Raw genomic sequence first — 26,749 nt, 5'->3', positions numbered from 1 at the left:
GTCAAATCTCCATAGTCAGCAAGCGCAAATCCACAGAGCTGTTGCATTTTGCTGCTGCTCTGTTCAACAATTTGCTCAGCTGTTAAATGTAGTCATTAAATTATACGCCTAACAGTGCTGTAAATCATTAACAAATGAACTGTATCTGCATAGATGTTTTTTTTTCTCTGCAAATTATCTATTTTCTGAATCGTACTTAGCAAGAAGTTTTCCCAGAAACGTCTTGTTGTCCTGTACACAACAGATAGATGGGTCATGTTTCTTTCATTGATTTGGCTTTAAACAGCAGCCAAAGCTACAGCTCCAATGGGAACTGATATTCATGTGATCTCCCCACTCTGTCTGCTGGAATAAGCACTATAACTCTCCTGAGGCAAGTAGTCATTGATGCTACATTGGATCTATATCCAGAGGAAAACATGGGAGGAGGTGAATGTACCGTAGCTGTGGGCGATACAGAAATATGCTGAATATTTATATGAATAGTGTAGTTTATGGGTGATCTGGGGTTTTACATTAAAATTAGGCTGGAAAATGATGTGTGATTTTCATGTGTGCACAGAAATTCTGTTTTATGACAAAGTCAGCGCTAAATGGAACCCCACAGGCCTTTTTCACAGCAGACATTCTGACATGTCACGGTGGGACATGAAGAGGTGTAAATAATAAAATGAATGATGGCTGAATTCCATTTATCTGCTTCGGTTCAGGGTCCTTGTATTTTTCATGCTCGCTCACTGTCACACTGTCATGTCTTACTGGGACACTTGAAGTGAACAGAGCCATTGTTATTGTTATCAGGAAGACCTGTCCATTTCCTGCTATGCCATGTCAAAATGTCTGCTGTAAAAAAAAGCCTGTAGCTCATCCTGCTCAGGGACTTTTCTCTCTTCTGTTCACCAGGGGGCACTTGGACCCCAGAGTAACTCATGAGGGAATGATGAGAGGGAATGTGTCTAGACTTGCTCTTTCTAGGATCCCTTCTGTCGGGGGCACACACAGGTGAAGGGCCTGTGACAGTTACCTCCTGACCCTGGCCGCCACCTGCCCGCTCTGGTATGTATCACCCAGCCGCTCATCTGGAAGAGAACGAACTGTCCTAGGGCACAGCCTCGTTCCACCACAACACACACACACACACACACATTACCGATCATTCCCAAGGTGATACACTGGTGAAGCAGTGTTTCCATTAAGCAGGTGGGCAGGAAGGACAAAAGGGCATGTTATGCTCACAATACAAGAGTACACACTGAACAAATTCCCAATTCTGTCCTTTACTTATTAGAGGCAAAGTTGACTGACTATGCATGCTGTTTGCTGAAACACTGGGAGCTGCATAGTGCATTGTCTAATGTTGGACTCCGAGGAGCTGCATAGCACTGGGTTGTTTAAGGATAAGGTTATTTTTATCATATCAGCAAATCCCCTGAAGTTCATATCATTGCAACAAATGCAACAACAGGATGTTTTCTATTCTGTAGGCATATTAAACCTTTATACATTATGTCAAGCTGTGAAAGGATTTTTAAGAGTTATCCAGTGTTAACTTTAGTTTGTTCATGGGATTTGTTAATTATTTGATTTGAGTGATTTGACCAAAGGACACAGCCACAATATCAGATCCACTACAGATATTCTGGTCTTTACTGTGTTGTCCTTGAATGAGAGTCTCCAGCCATGCTAGCTGCTCTTTGAGGCTGTATTTATAGTACAGTGGTGCTAGAGCTAAATGCTAATGTCCGAATTCTAACCTGTTCCCAATGACAATGCTAACAGTGCACCTGCTAAACAGCTTGTACAATATTTATCATATTCACAATTTTGGTGTAGCATGCTAGCTTAGTTTTGCCCAGCATACTAACATACTATGATATAATATAGTAATAGCACTACAATTCTCATCAACAGATGTACAGATTATGGGATCACCTTAGCTGTTATATTATCAGGGGAATGATATTTCTGCACCAGGCTTCAAGGCAAGCATGGGGTTCAGGCCTAGACTCCCAAATATCACCACAGGTGGCTCAAGCATTATTACACAATATTGATTTTAACCAGTTTACAACTGTAACTTCTTGTAAATGAGGCTGTCGCTGATCTTTCATCATTACCCCAGGGTTCAAGGAACATTTAAAGGCAGTTTACATTAATTATTTGCATGGCTAGGCCTATAGTTTAAATTTATTTTTGTCATTTCTAAGAATTAATACTAATATTTGCTTTTTTCTACACAATGACTAGTGACATTCTTGTAATGGACAGACCGACCAGCTGAAGTTGGTTGCTTTAAGTGTTTGGTTTGTCATTTCTAAGCTACTGTGGAAACATGGAACAATGTGGCGGAATCCATGGAAGAGGATGTAGATAGACACAGCTCATTTTAAAAACACGACAGTTCTTTGGTTCAGGTGATTACACAACCATGTAATTATAATTATTCTTATCAAATTTCACAGATACATCCTACACTGTGGACCTTTAAACGCTCGTTTAAGAGCTACTTATTCGAACAGAAAAAGCACATGTTGCTTTGCATCTACCATAGTGCAAGGTAAGTAATTTAAAACCCTTGACACTAACAAGTTGCTTGAACTAATGGCTACAGTTATTGAGTGAGTCACTTATCACAACACGTCTTTGATAACTGCCAACGTCAGGCGTAATTAAAGGTTTGAGGGGTGGTCTGGGGCAATCGGCAGTAGATGTTTTGGCTGGTCCTGTCATCCCTAGAAGCCTCTAATGATCTGTCTGGGATTGTGATTGATGAAGCACTTAGCATCGAATCAAAGCACAAGGAACGCTCGCTGCTTGCTAAGCTGTTTGCAAACTAACAGCCACTGTATTTGTGTGAAACAAGTCTATTACAGGACTGTCCATGATTTGAATTAATGACCTGTGTGTCAACATTAGATGCCGAGCCTAATCCACATTTAAGAGTCGACTGGCATGGCTCAGCGGGTATACTATAAACTGCATGGGTCAGTGAATTGTGTTACTTTCAATGAGATGCAGGCGGTACCCTTCTCCCGCTTTATGAATTTATGAACATTACAACACCTGGACTGTCTCTACAAGTAATTAATCACACACTGAATGTGTTACCGTTTAAACGGTAATACAGTCATTTTATAGCACTTCAAACAGTCTGAATGAGTATCCTTGTGTTTATTTCTCTATTAAATACACAGCTATTTCATATAGCTGTGCACACAGTTGGGAGCAATCTGGGTGATATCTCTGAGCTCTCCTTACTATGGAGATGTTTCTAAAATGTTGCAGGATTAAAAGAAAACTCCTTCAGTTCTTCCAGCCAAAAGCAATGCAGCGATTTTGGCTCTATATTGGCGGCTTTAATGTAATAAGCCTGTGGGAAATGATGCATACTCTATATCTAACAATGTCATACACAAAACCAACCCACTGAAGCCTTTTTACGTGTTGCATGATCAGAAAAAATCAAAATAAACAATGAACATAAATCTAATGAGATCAGCGACTGACATGTTTCCCAAAATACACGCTGGATTATCACAAACACAAAAGGCTCAGGAACATAATAACTGTGCAGATAAACGTGTTTTCTGCACATATTTTAAAGCCTTCTTGTGTTTTTTCTCCCTTTGTGATTACTTATTCATTTGTTTGTTGATTTATTTTTCATTGCCTCAGGTGCAGAGGGCATGTGTTTGATGTGCTCCCATGGCAGTCTTTATTAAAGTGGGAGGAAGGCTGCTGCTGCATTCAGGTCAAAGGGAGGAGAAAGAGTCATGTCTGCTTATTTGCGGCTGCATTATAAAAGCCCCTGATTAATCCTGTGAGACGAGGGAAAGAAAAGGATGAAGGTGAGATCAGGGCTACGTATGCAGCGCTCATTGTTAAAATCCTCTGCGTAGGCACGCGTGAGTGGCAAAACGCAGCACAGCTTCTACATGCTGATGCTCCTTCCATCGGTCCGATAGTTGACCCCTCGCTGTTCTGCAGGAGACAGAATGTCAATAGAAAGTCACTGATGCAGAGTTTCAAAGCTCATCTTAACAAATACTGCACCGTTTCCAACCAATTTACTCACTCTCACAGTCTCCATGCAAGCAAATGCACATCTACACACTTAACGTAACTGGACATTAATGGAGTAGGATCCTGTACGGCTGGCTCCTAATCTGTGGGCCTGGAGAACTCTAAGAAGAAGCAAGAAGATTTTTTGTAGGAACAACGCAATTTCATCACAGATTAGTTTTGTGTTTTCTTAGATCTTTCCTTCTTACTTAAGAAATACAGAAAATACATTGTTTAACTCTTCAGACTTTAAAAACTCTACAATACAGAGGGGCCTAATGCAAGAACCAGTTGTACAAACAGATGATAAAGATGGACAACATGACAGCTCCACAAAAGAGAAGTTCCCCAGTCATCCCCTGGTGGCTAAAGTACCAGTCCTGGCCTCCTCCATGTGAAATGGACCAAACAAAAAATTCAAAGTACACATCAAATAAATGTTTCTCAAAGATGGTGTCTGTCTGTCATTTGAGGAAGATTTTATCACACTGATGTCAGTTTTCATTTTTCCATTAGGTTTGGTTTTAATAAGTTATTTATGCTATAACAACAGTGTGTAACGAACATGTGCATTCAATTTGATCCATCCTCCAGTCACTACTGTGCAGACTTTGGCTCCAAATAAAAAGGACAGCAGCGTATCCAGGATATTTTGGATTCATTTCTGGATAGAGCAAGATAGTGGAGATGGAGAAAGATATTTTTAGTATCTAACTTCACAGCCTACACCAACCCTCTATATTTCTGTAGAGCATTGCTCTCTTGGTAGATCTGTCACTGATGTACTATTAACATTTTCTAATTGTTGTGGGTCCTCTAATGTAACCACTGCCTCTGCTCGATTTGTTATGTTCTTGTTTGCTGATTTCTGACAGTAGAAACAGTGTGATATAACTCCTTTAACCTTTGATTGACAGTTTATTTGAATAAACCAAAGTGAACAATTGATTTCTGACTGGGTGAATACATTTGTATGAACAAGCCTTACAGGAAACATGACAACATGGCAAGAATGTGAGACACAATATGAGGTGACAGAAACTCTCAGCTTAAATAATAAAAACAAGAAAATACTAGTGAAAACTATTTTGTTGTTTGGTATAGTAAATTATGTACAACTCTCAAGATGCATTTCTAGAAGACAAATGTAATCTCCCAGCTAAACACGTTCCAGGTGGAGGCTAAAGACTCAGTGTTGTCAAAACTGGGAAACACAATCTGCAGCTTTGATCAGTTTGTTTTTAAATCCTGGAGCTGTTTAGGATGAAATCAGTAGATATACGTTTTGTTCTCATGTGCAGCAGCATTAAGTGTTTAATATGGGCTGCCACCACTGAGCAGCCTCCTCAGAGAAGCTGAGGCTTATGGGTGTTGTAGTATTTAGAGTTGCCCATCATACTTAGCTCTCCTAAGCAGGATTTCTCGAAAGTAAAGTTAAGCTACTGGGAATAACATGGGGCGACAGTTTCGTTACATCAATCATGTTTATATGTGAGGATATTGTGAAAAAAGAAATTGGAAATGGGAACACAATTCCACCAACGTTATATTTGCGGTGCTCTCTAGTTAAGACCTAACAAGACATGCATCCTCGTTTTTAGTGTCACTTTACCCTCAGCGCTCTGTTTCTCCCTATGTGTGAATGCTGATGCAGCATATAAACTGTGTCTGTTCTCAAGGCTCCAGTCACTTCTCTCCCTCGGCCTCTTTTATCCCTCAATCCTCCCCAGCAGCTCTTGTCTATTCAAATCAAGGGCTGGCAGAAAAGTGCCAGAAGGCATTTCACTCTGGAATAAAAATCTGCTCTCCTTTGGGTGTACAGTAGAGCCCAGAGTCCCCGCTCTGATTCCTCCGCAGCAAAACAACAACAGCCTGAGTGCGCAGACATGGCAGAAGGCATTGCATTTCACTGCCGGCTTATAGCAGCGCGGGCCCACAGGAGCCAAATGTCACACAATTGCTTTTTACAACCATAGCAGAAAGGAGCAAGACAAAGGCAGGAAGGCCTTGTGAGCTCCCTTGATGTCTGTCAGTCTCTTTGCATTGCTTTCTCCACCAGCTGGGGTCCCAGGATGCTCGGATGCTTAGCGCCTCTTTCGTTCACTCGTACTCTTTTTCCCCCTGTACTTTTCTCTTGGTTGCACGGCTGCAGCACTTCAGGGGGAAAGGTGACTGTTTGACTGCAGATTTCTCCATGTCGTCCCTCATCACCGTCTGCATTGTCTCAAGCTCCCCACTCAGAGGGAGGATGGGGCTCTTATTTTTAGAGCATTAATTTATGTTACTCAAATTAAGTATGCTTCGCTGGTAACTCACGCACCTTCTTATTGCTCAGTCATTTCAAAGCACCCCCTGTGTGTTGCTCCATTTGCAGCCGAGCACAGAGATGTGAAGATAATGTGTGTTCAAAGGGATAGCACAGACTTCAGAGGAAACGATAACATCACCTCAGTCCCCCTGAAGTCCTCTGTAAAGTGAACAACATTCCCCTTGGGCTGGCTGCTAATCCAGCAGCTTTGTGGCAGCTCAAACAGGTAAATAAGTCAAACGGAAGGAGAGGAGGGAAAGCAAAAAAGAAATGAACAAACTCTCAGCATCACTTTTTGATGATTTCAAAATTCTGTTGTTATTTGGAACACTGGCATTTGTTTCAGATGTGTTGGCGCATGAATAATTGTGAACAGTGAGTGGCACAGAGAGGAGCAGAATGATCAGAAGGTTTTATATATGTGCACTTAAAATAGCTGCAATGATTCCACTGTTTAGTCAGAAAGTAGTGAGAGAAAATATGTCTGCAGCATTCTAAGAATGGAGAAATTATGAATTCAACCAGTGATATAAAAGCTTACAGTTATTCAAATCTCAAATGTTGAGCTATTTAAGATGCTTTCGGACATGCACTGAACTCCAGACGGGAGGTTTGTAGTATGCAATGGATGTAAAACTAAAAAAAAAAAATCTACAACTATCAAAGGATAATAAAAGAGGTGTCACACACAAACAAAAGACGTCAACCTGGAAAGACAACTACATTTGAGAGCTGAGGACCAATGTCAGTGTTGATATGCTGCAAACAAAATGATCTCTGCAGTAGAATTTATATTTCATGTCCTGCCTCCTGCATGCTCTACTCAGGCTCCACCCCTCCCCTGTATGTTTCATTTTCCTGTTGTGAACGTGTCTGACCCTTGACAACCTCCTGCTAAAGGATAAGTGACATAATGAATGGATGGATTTGAATTCAGATGGAAATGACTAGGCAGAGGGAGATTTTTGCGTGGGTAACTTGCCATGGAGCCTCCTTATGGTATTTATTTTTTATTCCACCGTACATGTTACATGATAATCTACAAGATCAATACACAAGATAAATCCCCATTAAACTACATATGTGAGTTATATGCATGTACTTTATATCACATCTTACTCATGTGATATGATGATGTTGTATTTCAATCGTGTCAATGAAGCCTCTCGAGTAATTGTTCTATCCGCCCAGTCTTTGGTAGATTACCTTTTCAAATGACACTCGTGGCACACAGCCTCAATAGGACTTTATGACAATGGCTTGTAATCATTTGCTCTAAATCCACCCATGAGAGTGTTCTCATCTCAGTCAGAGTACATTGTTTAGCTTGACCTCCCCCGACTGAAACCCAGGGGTTGGCATCGCCGTGCATACAAACATGTTGTTCATTTAATGTTCATTTAAATTGGGAGCATTTTGCAAATACACACACACACCGTTTTAATGAGTTTCCCACCTCAGTCAATAAGAGAAGTGTATATGTGTGTGAGTGGTCGTTCAGGAGTGAAGGGGTGTAGCTGGTCAACTTGAATGCCGCCTTGTTAAAAAGTCAATTAAAGAGAAACAAAGAGGGGAGTGGGGGGTGGGGGTTGTTTGTGCTTGCAGCTGTTTTCACTTGCAAGGCAGTGAGCAGCCTGAGCAAATGAGAGCAAGGATTATTTATAGGCAAAGCCTGGCTCTCTGAAGGGAGACAAGTCTGAGTCCAAGATTATGACTTTTCTTTTTCTCTGGAAGTCGACATCAAACCGAAGCGTCACATTTTACAATCCCACACTTGCTCGCCAATCTTCTCCAGTCCTCGTGAGAAAAGGAGTTTTTAAATGTCCCAAAACTACTAAACTGAGGCAGGTTTTTAAACCGTATGGCTGTGGAGATAATCTAAGCAAACATGCACTCCAGGTCCTTCGAGTAACCAGTGGCATCCACAGGCACTGTCAGTGGCCGGGCCTTTAGAGACAGTTGGACGGAACAAAAAAAACTCATGTCATGTGATGTGCTCATTCAGTGATGTGTTTTTGTCCCATCTTACAACATACATTTCTAACATTGACCAATGATTCACTATTATATGTCAACATGGTGGCCTGTGCAGAAATTGGTTGAGTGCATGTATACTTGGGTTCTCGCCACTGTGGCTTCATCCCCTGATCGCTACTGTGCAGACTCCGGCTCCATGTGATCTTCAGTGCCAGATGGTAACGTTCATGTCCGGCTTATTTTGGCTTCATTTCTGGATAGTGGGAGGAAGTGAAGACATATCATTCATCTTTATATACAGTACAATCAGTAGCTTATGGTGGCTAACATAAGGCAATGACAGCAAACTTCTGAAATTACTCTGTAACTGACTAAACTCAGTCAGTTTCCTCAATTTACGACTGATGTTACTTTTTGATGTTAAAATGATCCCATAATTGCAATATATTTGGGAGGCATCCACAGGCAGTTTCAGGGGCTGGTCCACTAGCACAGGTTAGACAGAGCAAACAAAAATCTGTCATTTGATGTCCTCATTCAGTATAAGTGATGTGTTTTTGTCCCGTGTGTAATCGTGCAAACATATATTTCTAACAGTGCAGCAATAATTCACTATTATATGTCAATAAGTTGGACTGGACAGCCATTTCCCTCCCCTCAAAAAAAATCAATATTTGAAATGTGCAGAAAATCCATGTTCCTTGTGTCCGAAAAAAAAGGGAATTCTTCCCGACTCTGCTGTCGTTTCCTTCTGCCAGCTGCCCAGTGCCTGATCTTTCATCCTCAATCCTCTCAGACCTTATCTGTCACGTGGATCTAGCTGCAAAAGGAACAGCTAACGGCCAGACTGGGCTGTAATTGCCAGCCTGTGGGTGCGTTCAGGGAGCTGTCTCCTCTCTATGGGCACAGAGGGCACTGGCAGGACACTTTTTGTTTCTCACACCACTGCTCAGCGCCCTGTCCTCGATGAGAGCCTCTAACTTATTCTGCTTTGATGTTTGATTAGATGGGACAGACTGAGACTCCTGATGTAATGCTGACCCAATTCTAATTTAGCAGACCGCAAACAATTGCCGGTCACGATGCATGTCGAATTTTTAAAGTTTATTTCTCGATCTGAACTTTTTACCTCAACAAAAGAAGTTATCTAAGGATGCAGGTTCTTTACAAATCTCACAGAATGGAGCTGTGCACATTGGTGCCCAGTACAACCACTGTCTGACCTGATGCCACTGACCAGCGGGAGTTAAGGGCTTTACTTTACTTTCCACACGCAGATTTAACCTGACTGACTCAGCTGAATTTATCCAGCTGGGATTGAACTCTCCATTTTCCTAGTCCACCTCTGTAACCCACTCCTCTGCCCTGGCCTGACATTTCATGAGGAGTTGTTTAAAACTGTCTGTCTCATTTTCTTCAGCTTCCAAAGGCTGTATAAATGTTTCTTTGGCCTGTTGTCCACTGGTCAAAAAACCCGCCAAGTATACCCGCTGAGTTTACCTGTAATTTGCCTTTCACAGATGCACAACACAGCGGGGGGGGGGGGTTCCCGCATTAACAACAGCACCAAATCCGCAACATTATTCAGGTGAGAGGTGGAGCAGCCGGGTGCAGCAGACAGAGGCAGGAAGTGATGTATAAACGCCATTGTGGAAATCAGGTGATAATCTTGATGACGCACAGACACCATCATCAACTCTCTTGACATCTTCTTTGGTGTCATCTATGTGTTTGTTATCACTTTTTCACCGTGAGATTTATCTATTTTTCCATTTTTGCCTCTGTCATACGTTAGTGTCATCAACCCCCCCAGTCACTCGCGGTGAATCCAGCGGGGGGACGTTCACACATCGACTTCTCCTGGGTTTCTATGGACTTTATACCAGGAGGCCAGGTGCATGAAGTTTACAGAAACTGGGGAGCGTCTCACTGGGACATTTGTGTTCACACATGCACCTCCTCTTGAGAAAATATGGAGGTACTGCCGAGTTCAGTGCATTTCTGAAAGCAGCTATTCACTCCCGGGTCAAATGACTGTGCAGCCGGCACCTGTGGACACTTTAAATTGTTCCCTTCTTCTTTAATTTGAGCAGTCTAGACGCTGTCACTACACTTTTTCTGCATGACATTATCCATCAGTCGATCAAATGGTTTTATTATAGCCCATGTTCACTTATCACAATTTGCCTCATAGGGCTTAATGTGTGACATCCTCTGCACTTAACCCTTGACTCGTGTCAGAGACAGGACAGAAGTTCAAAAGGTGTCACGTGTAGCAGAGCACATCAACATTCATGAGAAAAAGACAGTCCAATATAAATGGAGAGATGTATTCATTTCTACTAAAGAAAATGTCTGACAGAGATGTGGAGCTGTAATGACAGTTGTAATGATAGAGGTATTCCCAGCAATGGTAGTATATGTGTGTAGGCATATTTTACATCTGCAAAATCTAATTGTAATCATAACCATGATCATCTGCCACAATGATTCACAATCCACGATGTGGACCCGCATTGAACTTTCTATTTTCTTGTATATCTTGGAAACAAAATGCAATAAGGTTTTCTTTTTTCCTGTTCTCAAGAGAGCAAAGTGAGAGAGCTCCTCCGACACACTCCTAACGTCCAACGTGACTCACCACTGGAAAAAAAAACACAGAAAGGCCAACTCCTCCAAAGGCAATGAGAGAGGAGACAACTACCCTTAAACAGCGTATATCCACTAGTTTATGTGTAAAAGAGTTATTTTTGTAGTGTTGTGGTGTTGTATTGTTTTGCCACAAGTCATTTGGGGATTTTAAGGAGCAGAACATGTACAACAATAAAGCATTTAATACCTGTGACAACTGACTTTCTCACGTTGGAGTTTGTCTACTGTTGCAGCACATAATAACACTGAAGGTCCATGATAGTGGCTGTGTTAGGCCATGTGTTCATTTCCGGTTGGGTTTTTCTCTGACAGGTCACCGGGGAGCACTTCACCCCAGCACTTCATCAAGGAAGTGCTGCGAGAGGGATTTGTGTCCATGACAACAACACCTTAACAACATATCACCACTACTGTTGTATGATATTGCCCCTTTGGTTTTTATTACTATTGGTTTGTGGATTCGCCCTGAGCACCAACCGGAAGAAGAAGCCTGCCCTCAAACCATCTGGCACCTGTCTCACAGTTGCATTTCATAAAGTTATCTGCATAATTTTGCTGAGTAAAAAGAGCCGTAAAAACGTGATGGCTTTTATACCACAACAGCAACCAGATGACTTCGTAATCCTGCTTTATGAGATGAGCCCCTGGTGTCTCCCCTTTAATAAGACTGTGTATTTCATCATAAACAAAAACGTTTTTTAGAGGAAATTTGAATTTTTGCCCAGTTACCCTCTAAAAAGCACCTCCACCGATTGTGCTTTTCCTGCAATTTTTAATTAGACGTAGGCCGTGAAGTGGTTTTGCTTCATATTTTCAATATTAAAAAAGGCTTTTTGGCACAAGGAAGCCATTTTCAATCTATTAACAGATAAGACATAATTAATGCCCCATAATTACAAAGTTAGATTTTGGCCCACAGTTTAAATTAATAGAAGAGATTAAGAATTAACCCTAACCTTGGTGGGAAATGACTTGAAAAGAAAGTTAATGAAGAGGGGGTGGAGGAGGCGAGAAATAGATTTATAGTTTTGTATCAGTGCTGAAGATTAGAATGCACATTTATTTAATTGAAATAGTGATAATGACACAGAGAGCGGCAGTTATTCAGAGGGAAGAGTGCGACACTGCTTCTCCTCCTGCGGGATGTTTACTCCCCACCGAGGCCACTGGAGACGTATCCGAACCCATCCTCCCGTGAAGGGGTTGGGAATAAATGGCTGGATGAAATGGCACATGATCCTCCACTTCTTCTCCAGTGCTGTTACACTGTTGATAAATCATAGAAATCCATCCACATGTGTCTCTGCAGTCAAGAGCAGGGCAGAGAGTCGGGGGCTGCAGACCCTACATGTCAACAGACCCTATATGTCGGCTTTGCAATCAGCTTATTACGACCCCGCAGTGACGTTGTATTGTCTGAGGAACAAATGCAGCAGTAGTGATGAAGACTTAGTGAAAGCTGTTTATTTGTAAAGAGGAGGTGGGTTAATAGGTCGACAACATTCATCATTTCTTTTCTTTTATATGACAGTTCAATATTTTAAACCATAGTTTTACTGCTGTAGCCGATGGCGATGATGGTCTGGCATGCCTGGCACCCCAGAGGTGCTACATTAGGAGACACTCCTGCGTTTTTATGTTATTGCCAGTGGTTTTACAAATGAGAGAGAAACTAAATTAAACTTCAGGGCAGAAGAGAATGGAGTGTATCTGTTTACAGTTCAGCCAAATTTCAACAGCGATCCGAGTTTAGTTGTTTACGTTGTTACAATGTTGCCTGCAGCTCATGTAACAGCTCACTGTGGCTGCTTCCTCCTATTCTATTACTCGCTGGCAACATTTTAAAAGGATCCTCTCACTAACAAGTGAAAAAAGTGACTGTTCCAAGTTGATATCAATACAATTTAAATAATGATAGAGTACCTGTAGGCATTGTTTCACTCAAGTAAGGCTCTGACCAAAAAGAGCAAGCTACTTAATTAGTAATGGTTAATACATTTGGTTTCTTTTACAAAAAAATTACTGACCATAAATAATAAAACCAGGGTTTGATTTCCTAAGAAATCTTAAGGATTAAAACTTTAATTAAATTAAATACATTTTTTCAAATTGCTTTGCCAATAGGATTATGTCTGCTGCTGTCAAAGTGCAGTGAAGAGTCTGACAATGTTGCATCTCTTTTATTTTTTCTATATGCTGTGGTATGCCAGCTTCTGTGAAATGCAAGCTTCTGCTGTGTGCCAGCAATTTTGCATTACAGCTATCTGGGCAAGATACAGAGATAAAGAACTGAATCTGCATTTCATTACATGTTTAGGGAGAATACTGGGCCAGAGACTCTATTGTGAATCTGCTAAAATGATCTAAGCTCGTAAACCCACTTCCATTATTCAGCTCAATAGCAACAACAGAGGGGCTTCAGGAGCTGAGCAAGCACACAGGATTTTATCTTTAATATTTCATGATTAGTTTGTAATAACCACAGGTCAACTTTTACTTTATTAAATTTTTTACTGCTGTTACTCTACAATATTTTGTATGTTTTTTTCATTTTTATTTAATTCCAGGTATTGTATTGTTTCTTATTCACTGTGTTGTGTACACCGTGTTCTTGTGTCGAATACAGTGTTGTTCTGATGGTGTCTGGTTTGCTTGGGTTTGACAGTGAAACAATTTGCATTTTTTACTGAATGGCCTGTACAGCTCAGGGTTGAACAACAGATACTGCATTCTGTTACAATCACCAGGCATGTTTGTGAATATTTGTGTTCACACGTTATATGGAAACACGACACCAGAGACTCATGTAAATACCTTGAGCAAATAACACAGCCTGAAGCTGAGTTTCATGTGTTGTGGGACCGTGTATGATTAAATATGAAGCTAGAATAAGTTGTAGAGGGCAGGTTTGAGCCTGTTCATGTGTTAAGACGACAGGTTTTTAACTGGAGCTATTCATCAGTTTTTTTTGTGCTTTGTGTTTTGCTGTGATGTGTATTTTCGGTTTTGTTTTGTTGTTAACGCCGCTAAAGAGGTTATGATTTCACCCTGTCCCTTTGTTTGTTGTTGTTTGTTAGCAAGAGTGCCCCATAAACAACTGGGCAGATTACCATGAGGAGGACGTGTTATGGGTCTGGGAAGAACACATTAAGTTTTCATGTAGAAGAATCAATGGGCAGATCCAAGATTCTTCTCTTTCATTAACATTGCAAGATATGGTATTTTCCAATTTTCTTTTACTAATTTCCAAGAAAAAAATGTATTGATCTTGATGAAAAACATCAGGGATGTTTGGACTGATATCTACTGTACGAGTGTGTGGAGCAGCTTGGAGTTCTACTGAGTGCAATTAAATTTTGTGAAATATTTTGGGTTTCTTGAACATTTCTCGTGTTGGTGACTTTTGTTTGGTTATAAGTCGAATCAAATTAAATCAAGTTTACAATCCTGTTTGTGCAATGCCTTATATGCCTTTTTCATTTTCTTTCTTTCTTTCTTTTTGGTCACAAGAGGACTGTTGATTCTGTTTCCAGGATGACTTTCTCTGTGTTGTGGGCTACGCCGCAAAGCAGATCCAAGACCAGCGTCCTCAACTTGTCCAATAGCTGAAAAGTGGGTCTTGAGGTTTGAGGTCCACCTCAGTGTAGTAGTGATGGGCTGACATATATCACATCTGTCGTCTCCCAAGCCACCGTGTGTGAAAATGTGTGTGTGTGTTAGTGTACGTGCCGGTCTGCGTGTGTGTGTGAGGCATCTTGATATGAGGTGTGTGTATGACAGCCCCAGCAACACCTGGCCTCCCCAGCAGGAAGCAGTGTATCTAATAATGGCAGAAAGTGTCAGGGACACAAGGTGCATCCAGCAGGGAGGGGTGTATACAGACGACTCGCTCATCAAGCTGCTGCCGAACAACACATACACACCTTGTCCCCCTCTTCCTTCTGTACGCCACATGAGGGGGAGATAATCACATTTTCTGTCACACTGAATAGGTGATGGCAGCTCCGAGAGGAGAAAAAAAAAGAAAACCAGAGCGATGCAAATGTGCCTGTTTGTTTCTTTTTCTGCAAGCATCAGCTGTCATCGCAGCTCAGATTTCACCGGAGCAATAATTCTGTCATCCCTGGAAGGCACTCATGAATCAAACCCTGGTCATTTGATTGGTGGCTCATTACCCTCCCCTTAACACAGACAACAACCTTCAGAAAATAAAGGTAAAACAGTTAGAATTAAGTTGAGGTTTGTATTCACGCCGGCACAGAGGTAGAAACTATCTGAATGTTTCCTCCTCGCCGGTAATTGTCCAGGCTTTAATGTTCAGTAACTTACATTTTCTTGAGATAAGAGATGAGATTAATTAAGATTCGCCTCCCGTGACGGACTATATTTTTGTTAATAAGACCATAAAAGGGATCTCTGCCAACTCTTTTAGCTTCCAACAGCCACTCAGTAATTCAAGGGCATTTTTTTCTTACTCTTAATGATTTATCTCTCACTCTAACTTAAGTAATGACTTTGACTGTTCCTCAAACTTGAGAAAAATCCACGTGAAGCAGAAATGCTTTGGAAATGACGTCAAGGCTGCAAGCAGGTTCAACCTGACCTGTGTTTTGGTCGACCTTCATTAGATATTAGGTGTTGATCTGCCACCGCAAGGTTCTAAAGGATGCTGGAGACAAATTGAGGCTGGATGTAACGTTTTCATTTGTTGGATGAAAATTTGAGCTATCTCGGCAGGCTGGGACAATGTTGCATGAAAAAATGCCACATGCAAACCAAATACTCGAATACCAACCACACACAACTTACACACTGTGCAACCTTCATCCCCTCTCTACAAGTGTATCAGAGGAGTCTGAGAACTCCCTGTTCCCTGGAGAGGGCAAACAGCCGCCCCCATCACCTACTTTATCTCAGAGTTCCCACCACCGGCGGAAAGGAAGGTCTTTCATACAGCTCTTATCGCTCGACTTGGAGGGAGAGACGGTGGTGGGAGGAGGATGAGGTGGGAGAAGAGGGCGATGGGAGCCCCTGCCGTGCAAGGCCACAGCCCCGCTTTCCCATGCCCATGTCTGATCATCCATCCCACCAGAACACGGCGTACAGAGAGACATTACAACTCACTCGAGGTGAGAGATTTACTGAAAGGACGAAATAGGAGAAAAGTCTAAAACTAGAAACAACCTGCCGACCCTCACATCCCCCCTCTGCAACCCCTCTGCACAGCACGGGCACCACATGATGTTAGATAGAGAAAGGCAGAGCTCCATATTTCCACTTCCATCAGCAGCTGTGATGTGCTACTATTTGTGTCTGTGTTGGCTGATATACATTTACACACACCTCATAAAGTGTGCACAGTCTAATGCATGTTAATTTAGCAGCACAGCAGTGTGTGTGAACAGTGTATGTGTCAGCGTGTTTGAACAGAAGAGACCTGGGATGTTCCTGGAGCCTGTGTTGGAATAATCCCTCTTAGAAGAGATAATGGTGAACTGAAAAGTTCATAAATAAATGTCATAAATAAAATAATGATATCAAGTGACTTTGGCTTATTGTTCCAGTTTTTATCAATACAAAAAAGGATGGATATCATTTTTAAAAAATCTAACATTTCTTGTCTCATTTTATTGTAAATCTTCAAAGTGGCCTACAGTAGTTGATTCGTGGTGAGTGAATACCACATGTTTATTCAAAGTTCAGTGAAGCTTGAACTGGAGAATCTGTTGTTGGCTTTGACTCCCAGCCACCACTGCTACAGAGCACTGGTCTCCTGATTATTCAAAGTTTATTAATATTGAAGTCTCGAGGGTCCAAATCTCACCAAATTCGACACCCCACTTCCTTGAGCCCTTAACACTCGTTAAATGTTAAGCTGATAGATGCATCCTTTCAATTTCCATATTATTATTTTACTCCATTTCTGTGTCCTTTGGGACCCATTTTGTTAGGCCTTAACATATCCCTGGCTGCCATACATAATGATGATGTTTTTACACTCACTATAAAAAAATAAATGAATAATAACAATAAAAATAAAAAAGAAACTCCCCTGCTCTTCCTCATTCCTACATTCAGCATGGCTCTTACCAGTTAAAGTCCAGTCTGTGCATTATATTGAAAGGACAAACAAAGCATACATTACATTAACAATTAATATGGACAGAGGAATAGAAGTCACAGATGCACTCAGATCAAATGCAGTTCAAACTATCAACAGATTGTATCAGTCTCACCAATATATCCACATATATCTTGCAAAATTCCAGCACTTAAAACCAAACTTACCAGAAAAATGAACATTTAAAAACATCAGTGTGATGAACAGTACCTGAAATTACAGAAACCATCTCTGAGAAAGTTTTTATAGGGAGGAGACGGGGTTTATGACCTATGCTGCAGCCAGCCACCAGTGGGCGATCAAGATGCTTTGGCTTCACTTTTGCCATCCATCTTTATATAAAGTGTATGGATAAGACCTGTATACCTCTGTGCAGCAGCTGAGTCAAAGCCCCGGAGACGTGACCCAGAGAGGCGGGGCTGAACAATGTGTGAACACTAAGTTTTTCATTAATTAGCATTTGATCTTTAATTGCCGTATTAGCGCACCATTAGTCCTGATTAAACCAAACAGCTATTCAACAGAAGCACGCCCCATTAAAGTGGTGGTGAAGCATGGTAACTCCACGAGTGTCAGTCATCTCACACAATAGTGTGCCTTCACTCTCTGTCAGCTCCCTGCCAAGATCTGTAATGTCTCCTTTACTCACTGTAAAGCTTATTACATCCCTCCAATAATACAAGAGAAGCTGCTGGAGGGACTGTCATCATTCATTTACCCAACGAAACAAAAAACTCACAGGGTGGAACAACTGAAGCATTAAGCACATCTCTTTTAACACTAATCAGTCTGATCACTGCAATTCATATCTTTGTAGTCCTGATGTCCTATTTAACTCCAGTATAAGTCACTCTGCACAGACTTCCTGTAACATTTACATAGTGTTAAGGTCCCTCTTATATAGAACTCCCTTTTTGGGTCACGACCAAGTTTCACAGTTATCTCCCTTGTTAACTATTTGCCTTCAAAAACACTGTGATCATCTGCTGCAGGTCTATTAGATGGGAAAACCTTTAGGTGTAGGCACACCAAGACCCAACAGTCTCCTCATGAAACCGCATTCAAATCCAGATTTTTATTTAGAGCTGAACCAAATTACAAAAATATCATTCCCCTAAACGCCTGGTGTTTTCATTGTTCCCTGAAAAATCAGTTATAATGCCCCTTTTGAAGTTATGGCAGATGTTTTCATTGTAATGTGTCATTTTAGCTGGATAGATTTTTTCTTATTGCTGAGATTAACTCATGATTGTTCAAGCACAACCTGTTTGTATCAACAGGATCAGTGTGATTATAGTATTTAAAGAATGTACAATGAGAGAAGAAATGTACTATCACTAGTTTAAATGGGATTGTTTCATTTTTCAACAATCAAAAATTATACTTATATCATAGAGATGTTTTAAAATAATGATCTTTTTACTCGTCCAGTCATTTGTATTAGCTGTTGTTGTTAGTAGTGTTATGACATATGATCTACACTAAACATCTAACCTGATGTGATGACCAAAGGCAATTGTGTCTCCTGTCAAACTTTCTACTAAGAAAAAATTATATAAAGTTTCCCATGCACTTGTTTCAGTGGATAACAAGCTTCTTCTTCGACTGAACATTTAAGACGTTACACTATTCATGCAGAGTAATGAAGGAAGACGCATAAGCTCCAGGAAAGAGTTTTGTTTCATGGAGGAATGAGCGAGCTCAGGCTCAGGCGGCGGGGTGAGGGAGAGGGTGTATGGGGGGGTGTGGGGTGGGAGCATACCCGGCCAGCCCTACTGGGAGCGACCTGGGGACTCGCAGCCTTTTGAAGTGGTAATTTGCCCGGACTCAAGGGAGGGTCTCCGAATTGAAATGTCTTATGACAACGACAGACAGCCACCGTTGTCGCCTGATTGAGCCACCTTCAGGGACGGGGGGAGAGGGGGCAGGGGGAAAGAGAATGAGACACAGAGACAGAGAAAGTGAGTGAGTCACAGGCACAGAAAAAGAAGAGTTTCACTCCAGATGGCATTAAGTGCTTATGGTGACATGAACCTTCATTAGATTTTCATTAAACAAATGCATCAATCAAATTTCATTTGTATAGCCCCTATTCACAAATCACAATGTTTTAGTTGCAGAAAGAGGGAGGCTACAAACAAGAAGCAGCAATGGTGAAAAGTAAAGAACAGAATTTAACTGCAGCAGGTATTAGCAAAGACAAAGACGTTTTAGCAGCTCTAGAAGTCTGGAGTGGTGTGGATGCCAGATGTATATAATAAACGTATAATTTTAGCAAATGAAGACATAAATGAATGTTTTTCAAGACACAGATAAGGAGTAAGTCATAAATACGGAGAAAAGATTCGAGATTTCTTTTATTTCAGCCCAAATGTGCCCATGCATCCTGGAGACATGAACCCTTATAAGATCTCTATGAAATATTTTATGAATTTAAACACATCTGTAATATCTTGCCTGCAAATCATGGAGCTTAACTTCTGCTGCTCCTGTTCTCTCCCTTTGTCATGTAACTCTGTGTCAGAGACGACAAGTACCAGGAGAAAACGAGAAGGAGCGGAGAAAAAGAGATGATTGCAGGCAGTGTGGTCTGCAGCCTTGAATGATACGAGGATGAATCAGGGTGAGGAGAAAGCTTGAGGTCAAACACTGCCTGTGCTTCTATTACAACTGCCTGTGAACTACTAATAGATCCCTGCTTATTGCGGAGAGCAAAGAGAGACAATTAACGAAATACAAGCAGAGAAATTAATGTTAAATCAGGTTATACTCAAAATATTCACATTACACAAAAGTCATGAGGCAATAATGTTTTTTATTGCTTTGCAGCTGCTCAGTTTTGTAGCAGAAGAGGCTGATTCTGGGGTTCAGAGCAAATCTTCATCATGCTCGATCATCCTCCTCTCTCAGACACACACACACACACACACACACACACAGAACAGATGAACAGAGCTGTAGTCACTCAGAGGTGAGGAGGACTGTTAGCCCCCTGGATGCTTGAACTCCTGAGCCTCCTATCGGGAGCCAGTTGGCGGCACGGTGCCCTAACTCCTCACAGAGGTGCTCGAGGTGCTCGTCTCTCCGCCCCATGGCCTTATTCTGTCGGCCCCCCTGCCTGATGCAGATTGGTCCCTACATGGAGGGCCCCCACGAGTTCACCCCCGTCTCCATCTGTTTAACGGCATCTCCAACATCCTGCACCAAAACACAACACGGCAACAGATATGGAGGGAGGGGAAGTTAAAATTCACTAACTGCTGGGTGAAGCAAAGGAAGCAGGAGACACAGGAATCCAGCGGCACAGCCTCCCAGACGTGTGCAACAAAGAAATACATTTTCAGACCAGAAAGAATAGAGAGTACTTGCATGTGCTCAGCTATATCTTTGTATCTAGATGACCTTGGATCAGGGTGGTACACAAGGAGGAGCTACATGTTAAATGTGGGTTACATTGTAGTATACAATACAATACTTTGTTCTTCTGTTGACAGAAAAAAACATTATCATTAGACACATGGCATCAGTGCACCAACAAAAACAAGAGAAATTCACGTACGCAAGTAAAACACTGGGGTCAACAGTCGTGTTTGCAGCTCTGATAGAATGTAATGTTTATTATAAAGAAAACCAAACTGTAGATGAATGAACAGTTTTCAGTGGAAAGTTTGTTTTCGATTTTTAGCCTTAATTCTCCTTTTTCCAATTTGCACTTAAATGATTTGCAAATAATGGCAAATGCATTGGTGCCAATAGAAATTGTTTAATTCTGGTAAAATAAAAATTATAGAATTTTTTTCCTTGTTAAAAAGGTTTTGGGGTTGTTTTTCCTCACTGTAGAACTGAGGATCTCGCTCCTTGAATATATTGTTCAGGCCTACAAGCCAAATTTGATTTGATTTGAAAAAGTCCAATCATTATTTGCAGGTATTGGCTTTAAACCAAAATACTGTTCAAACTGAAAACATGACTAGCTTTACAAAAATCATTTAAACCAGTCTGTAGGGTCAGACCAGTCTTAATTTTGCTCTATCACTCATTTAGTACCAGTGAAACAGATTCAATCAACATTTTCACCTGATCTGCAGCAAGTGTCAAAGAAAGGAAATCATGACTGATAATATGGTGAAGTGAGAAAGGAGAAGGGAAATCATTTTATTTGACAGCTCAGTAATCCAGTGGAAATGTATAGTCGTCAGGATCGTTTATTTGTCCAGGGAAATTATCCTAAGCCTGACTGACACGTTAGCACATGTACTGAGACCTGCTACATCAAGGAGCCACAGCAGCTCAGCTCTGCTGCCGGTCTGCCCCGCACTCAGAAAAACAATATTAATGTTTTTAATTTGAACCCTTGGCTGAATTTTAATGTAATGCCCATATAACTTAAATTGTTCTATACTGCAAGACATTTCTGCTTGCATAGAATAGAGAGTACTTGCATGTGCTCAGATATATCTTTGTATCTAGATGACCTTGGATCAGTTTGGTACACGAGGAGGAGATACATGTTCTGTGGGTTACATTGAAGCAATACTTTGTTTTTCTCATGTTGACAGAAAAAACATGATCATTTCACACAGTAACATTACAAACCATGGCATCAGAGCACCAACCAAAACAAGATAAGGTACCTACGTGTATGTGCAGTTGCAGGTACCACAGATGCATTGTGTGTATTATACTGCATGATGGACTTGAAGGAGAGTGAAGGAGAGGTGGATCTGAGATATAAATGTAGAATTGGAGCTGAGAGTGAGGCTAGTTGAAAACTTCCATCAGCAGGATTCATCCTCTGAGGACCATGTGTGAGTATAGAAAATGTCATTGCATTAGCTGTTCATTTCACAAAAACTCTAGATTGCACGTTAGAGGAGAAGCTAAAAAATCAAGAAATTGCTTGAGGACGATGGCGTTATCCTCTGGGAACCATGGCAATCTAACCAATAATAAGCATAACAAGAAAAGAGCTATAACTGGAGTTATATAGACAAGAGCTAAGCTTCTAGATTGCAATGTTTGGAGTGTCTCCTGCAGAACTGCACAGCAGGTACTTTTCAATCCCACTGAATCTCTGTTTGTAGCTAATGAACACAACAGATCCCTCAAATTGCAGATTCAAGCCCAGAGACAACTACAGGTGTTTGTTGTGATTCAGAAAATATCACAACCCCCCAATCCTGTCAAAATGTCAAATTCTTAAACCATGAAATGTTGTGCTGAGTGAAGTGGCTCCAGCTCCCTGGCAGATGTGTTTAGATGAACAAGCAGCTTTTGTTGCCTTCTCACTTTTTTCTCTCTCAGCGGAGTGAGACATTTCTGCTCAACTCTGCAATTTTGCCCCTGCTCAGATGAAACACTCTGCAAAAAAAAAAGAAACAGGAGTGGGTTTGAAAAGCTGCATGTTAAAGTGTACCCAATTAAAAGCAGGCCCTCGTGAGACACGGAGGAAATGAGTCCGTCATTTTGATGTAGCAGAGCCGCTGGAGCATGTTCCCCTGTTTGTCAGATATGTGTCCAAAAGAGAAGAGAGCATGCTGCATGTTGGATTTAATGTCCAGCCACATTAAATATTGATAACTGATGAGAAATAAAAACATAATTAATACATATTCCACAGTCAGAGCACAAATCTACTGCTGCTCATCAGACCTTGATCCAATAGTTTTGTGTTTGTCTCACCAGTAGGACACAGTCAGAGTATTTCACTGCAGTCATTTTTACTACTGCAGAATGAAAACGTTTTTGTGTGAATACATGAGAACAAATATCGATTATTATACTAATTCAGCTTAACCTCAGTGTGCTGCCAGTCAAGGCTTGAAACTGCTGCCACCGAGTGGTGGCATGTAGGATTTATATGTATGTCTGACTGCAGGGGGGGAGTGACATGACAACTGAATAACATATTGTTTCATCATAATTTAAGGTTTATGCATTTTCCTACTGAACGCCCAACAGAGATAGGAATGACTGAGTCAGTCACACCTCACTATTGATTTCATGTCTGTGTCATGCTAACAAGAAGGCACGTCCAGATCATTTGTGATTGTGTTTCTAACATATTAACTAAAGAAATGTATGAATACTGATCACGCCAAGGCCCAAAGGTCCCCTTCAATCAAGCTGCACCAAATGACACACACTCAGTGAGGTCAAATTTGTAAATATTCCTGATTTTGTGTTCTGTTTCATGGAGAACATTTCTGTGAAATCATCATTTGTACAATATGAATGGATTTCCACTTCTACCTCACATACGGTTCAGACAAACTCTTTTCTGTAAGAATACTTGAATATATGAAACTTATCTGTGGATTTAAAGATGCCCGGACAAGCGAGATGTGAAACAGGACTCAATGCCGTACTTTTGTTCAACATGATAGCAAAGTGTTTCCTTCAGTTTTGTATTGATGTGATATTGAAATGAAAACCAAGCTCAACACCCTGATATAATGGTTATACTATACAACTCTACTTCATCTTAAACATCTTTAGCTCACAGATAAGTCCTGCCACAGTGAAGTGAGCAGACCTGAGGCGAGTCAACATGCAAATAAATTACATGGTATCTCTTTTCCTGTGATACACTGCTGCTCTTAATGGTGCACATTCAGAGATCCAGAGAAACGCTTTGGCTGGTTGCACCGGCCTTGACATGCCATAACACTCCCTCCGCTGCACGCTACATGGCCTGTGTGTGTGTGTGTCAGTGTCTCACATCAGCACACCCTGAGAGTCCTTGTGTAGAGACCTTGAGAGGGCCACAGGGGCCCCTCTTCTGGGGGAGAGAGTGCAAAAAGAGAAAAAAAACAGAACAGATAAGAAACTGTTCTACCGGCAGGAACAAGCCGTCCTCAATGTTTCCCTTCACTTCTGCTCGATGTCTGCGGCATGTGCCAGATAATTTTGTGAGATAGTGACTGTAACACGTCTGCTGATAACTTTGAGTTATTTGGGCATAATAACTTTGAGCTATGTGTATAACTGCAGTGTAGCGAGCAGGGAGTTTTTTTTTCCTGTCTCCACAGGTGTGACACCATGGACTGGAAGCGAGGAGGGAGGATAGGTGCTGAGTGAGCAGAGACAACAGCCACTGTGTCTTTCTCAAACATCTTCAAGGTCCCTGCGGAGGAATAAATGGACAACAGGAGGTGCTTTCCCAGGAGAGACTCATCTGGAGCTTTGTGGGGTAAGACCTATACTCGCAACTCGTGCTTTTTATCAACGGATTGATTTTATTTGAAAAGAAAATGTTTGAAACTAGAAAAATGTTTAGACCTGTGTTGTGTTGCAAAGGAAATCATACAAATTTCGGGTTAACTTTTGTATTCAACAACCAGAGTGTTCTGTCGGTAAAGGTCGAGCAGTCTTACCCTGTCGTACAGCACAATAATATGTGGGTTATTATTCTGTTGTACACGCAGCCATGTAACTGACTGGCTTTTTTTTTTTACATCCCCTGGCCTGCAGGCTCCAGCACGCGGTGACGAGGGCGGCCGGGCTCTTTGCACTCGCTGTTCCTTTTTCCTATGCATATACCTCTTTGAGATGTAACTTTAAAGAGGCATAGGGCATGGGAAAATGGGGCTGCAGAGGTATTCCACCGGGCAGACAGCCATCATTTCATCATCCTCTCTGCATGACAGCTGGCCTCAAAGCTCACACACACACACACACTGCAGGACCCAGCCTGCCATGGTCTTACAGAGGAAGGCTGCAGGGTGTACATTCTGACCACAGGAGATTTTTGTGTCAGTGATTCGTTTTTATTTCATATCATCACTCAGGTTTCATCATATTCACTCATGATGACATTGTGTGAGTGTGGAGAGAGGTGACATTGCAATACTGTTCATTGGAAACGTCTGTTTGCCTCTGATTCTATTGTTTGCCGCTGCTTTTGAATAAAGTTGTCTTGGTATTAAATACAGGTTTGTGCATTCTGACTATTTAAACTGTTTGGTGCCTTGCTGCTATTGTGAGGCTATTTCTGCATTTTTTGACATTGATACCTTTACCTGCACATAAATGATTTAGGGTGGTGATACACTAGGCATTTTTTTTGGGCAACTCTGATGGGCAACGTGCCCAAGAAATTGCCTCAGTATTGCTGCTTTAATCCCATAAATTCAGGACATTTTAATCAGATTTAAAAATGTTCTCCTCTTTGTTTATGGCTAATATGTTGTCCTTATACGTTCACACAACTGCACAGTGCTTCACCATCATATAACTTATGGTCTATTCATTTTATTTAATTTTGTTTTCACAGTTTAAAATTGAGACATCGGCTAATTTACATAATTGTCCATTTCACTCTTAATGAATATGTAAACAAAAGGCCGTGGTGGGAGAAGAATTCATAACCATTAGAACACAAAATATATTTTATTACATATACAAGATGAAAGTAATTAAAATGTTAACAAAAAAAAGGCTAGTAAAAGTAAAAACTTGTTCTCCAGGATAATGTTCTCTGTGACTGATGTACAACATTTAAGACATCATGTTGAGATTGTTGATATAGAAGTGCATAAATCATATTTTATTGTTGGGTGTGGTCATGGTCAGGCTTGTTTTAATAATTTTAGATAATGTTTATCAGGTAGTCCAGTGGCTCTCAACCTGGGGCTCAGACCTCCTAAAGAGCCTCTTTTTTTGCATTTTGAACTGAATCAATGCTTTTTAAGTGCTCTGTGCCTGCGACAGTCATTTGGATTTAATTATATGAGACATTTGAAGGAGAAATGGAGGAAAAAACTAAAACTCATTATCACATCTCATGATGTGAGATGCCGTAGTGTCCTTGGTTAAGATACTGGACCCCAAAATTGCCCCTGACTTGTGCCAACAGTGTGTGAGTGATGTGTGCATGTGAATGACAAAACTGTAAAAGAGCTTTCATTGGTCATCAAGAAAAAGATCTATTTAAATACCGAACATTTATCTGAAACAAACCCAACTGTTTTTGAGTCTTTATAATATAATAATTTACTTCAATCATTTAATGTAAAATTGGACCTGTGAAGTAATTGCTATCTTTAGCTGTATTGGAGGATGAGGAAAAAAAGGAAAGAAAAAACGAAAATGCTCAGGTGAGCACTTGTACTGTTTGTTTCCTCCGCTGTCACCAAAATAGAGGTCAGACTTACTCTAAAGGGTCACAAAATAAATCTGAAACTATTAGATGATTAACATGGCAGGGTAAACAGTTACTTTATCTGTTTCATATTTGAATTACTTCATATTATTGTGAAATGCAGAGTATTTTACCCCTGTGACTTTAAACACGTATCTAATTCCAATCCTTTGAAAAGTTTAGAGAAGAAATCACACTAACAACTCACAGATATCTGAAACATGACAAGAGGCTACAGACACGGCTTTCTTTATGTTTGAATCCACTTGTAAAATGCTTTAAATTGGGAACTGGTCATCTCCTCTACATATCCTTCAAGTAAGGATATGTAGAGAAATCATTAACATCAACTGTCTAATCAATGCTGGAAGCAAAAAGGAATGATTTTCTTCCTAAAATGTGGAGTAAAAGTATAATAAAGCCATGGAAAGGAATTGTAAGTACTTCAAAAGATGTAGCCAAACACAGCACTTGAGTAAATGTACCT

General features: G+C 40.9%; 1 long non-coding RNA gene across 1 annotated transcript; it reads left to right on the top strand.

The window, feature by feature from the left end:
• The first annotated feature begins 23,995 nt into the window (after nt 1–23,995).
• On the top strand, nt 23,996–25,049 carry LOC109631895 (uncharacterized). Its single transcript, XR_002202881.2, has 2 exons — nt 23,996–24,312; nt 24,594–25,049. It is a non-coding gene; the product is annotated as an uncharacterized lncRNA (long non-coding RNA).
• The last annotated feature ends 1,700 nt before the right edge of the window (nt 25,050–26,749 follow it).

Source organism: Paralichthys olivaceus, chromosome 14 (genome assembly GCF_024713975.1).
Source record: "Paralichthys olivaceus isolate ysfri-2021 chromosome 14, ASM2471397v2, whole genome shotgun sequence".
NCBI lineage: Eukaryota > Metazoa > Chordata > Actinopteri > Pleuronectiformes > Paralichthyidae > Paralichthys > Paralichthys olivaceus.
Note: the sequence above shows the minus strand (reverse complement) of the source record. Positions and strands in the feature narration are given on the sequence as shown.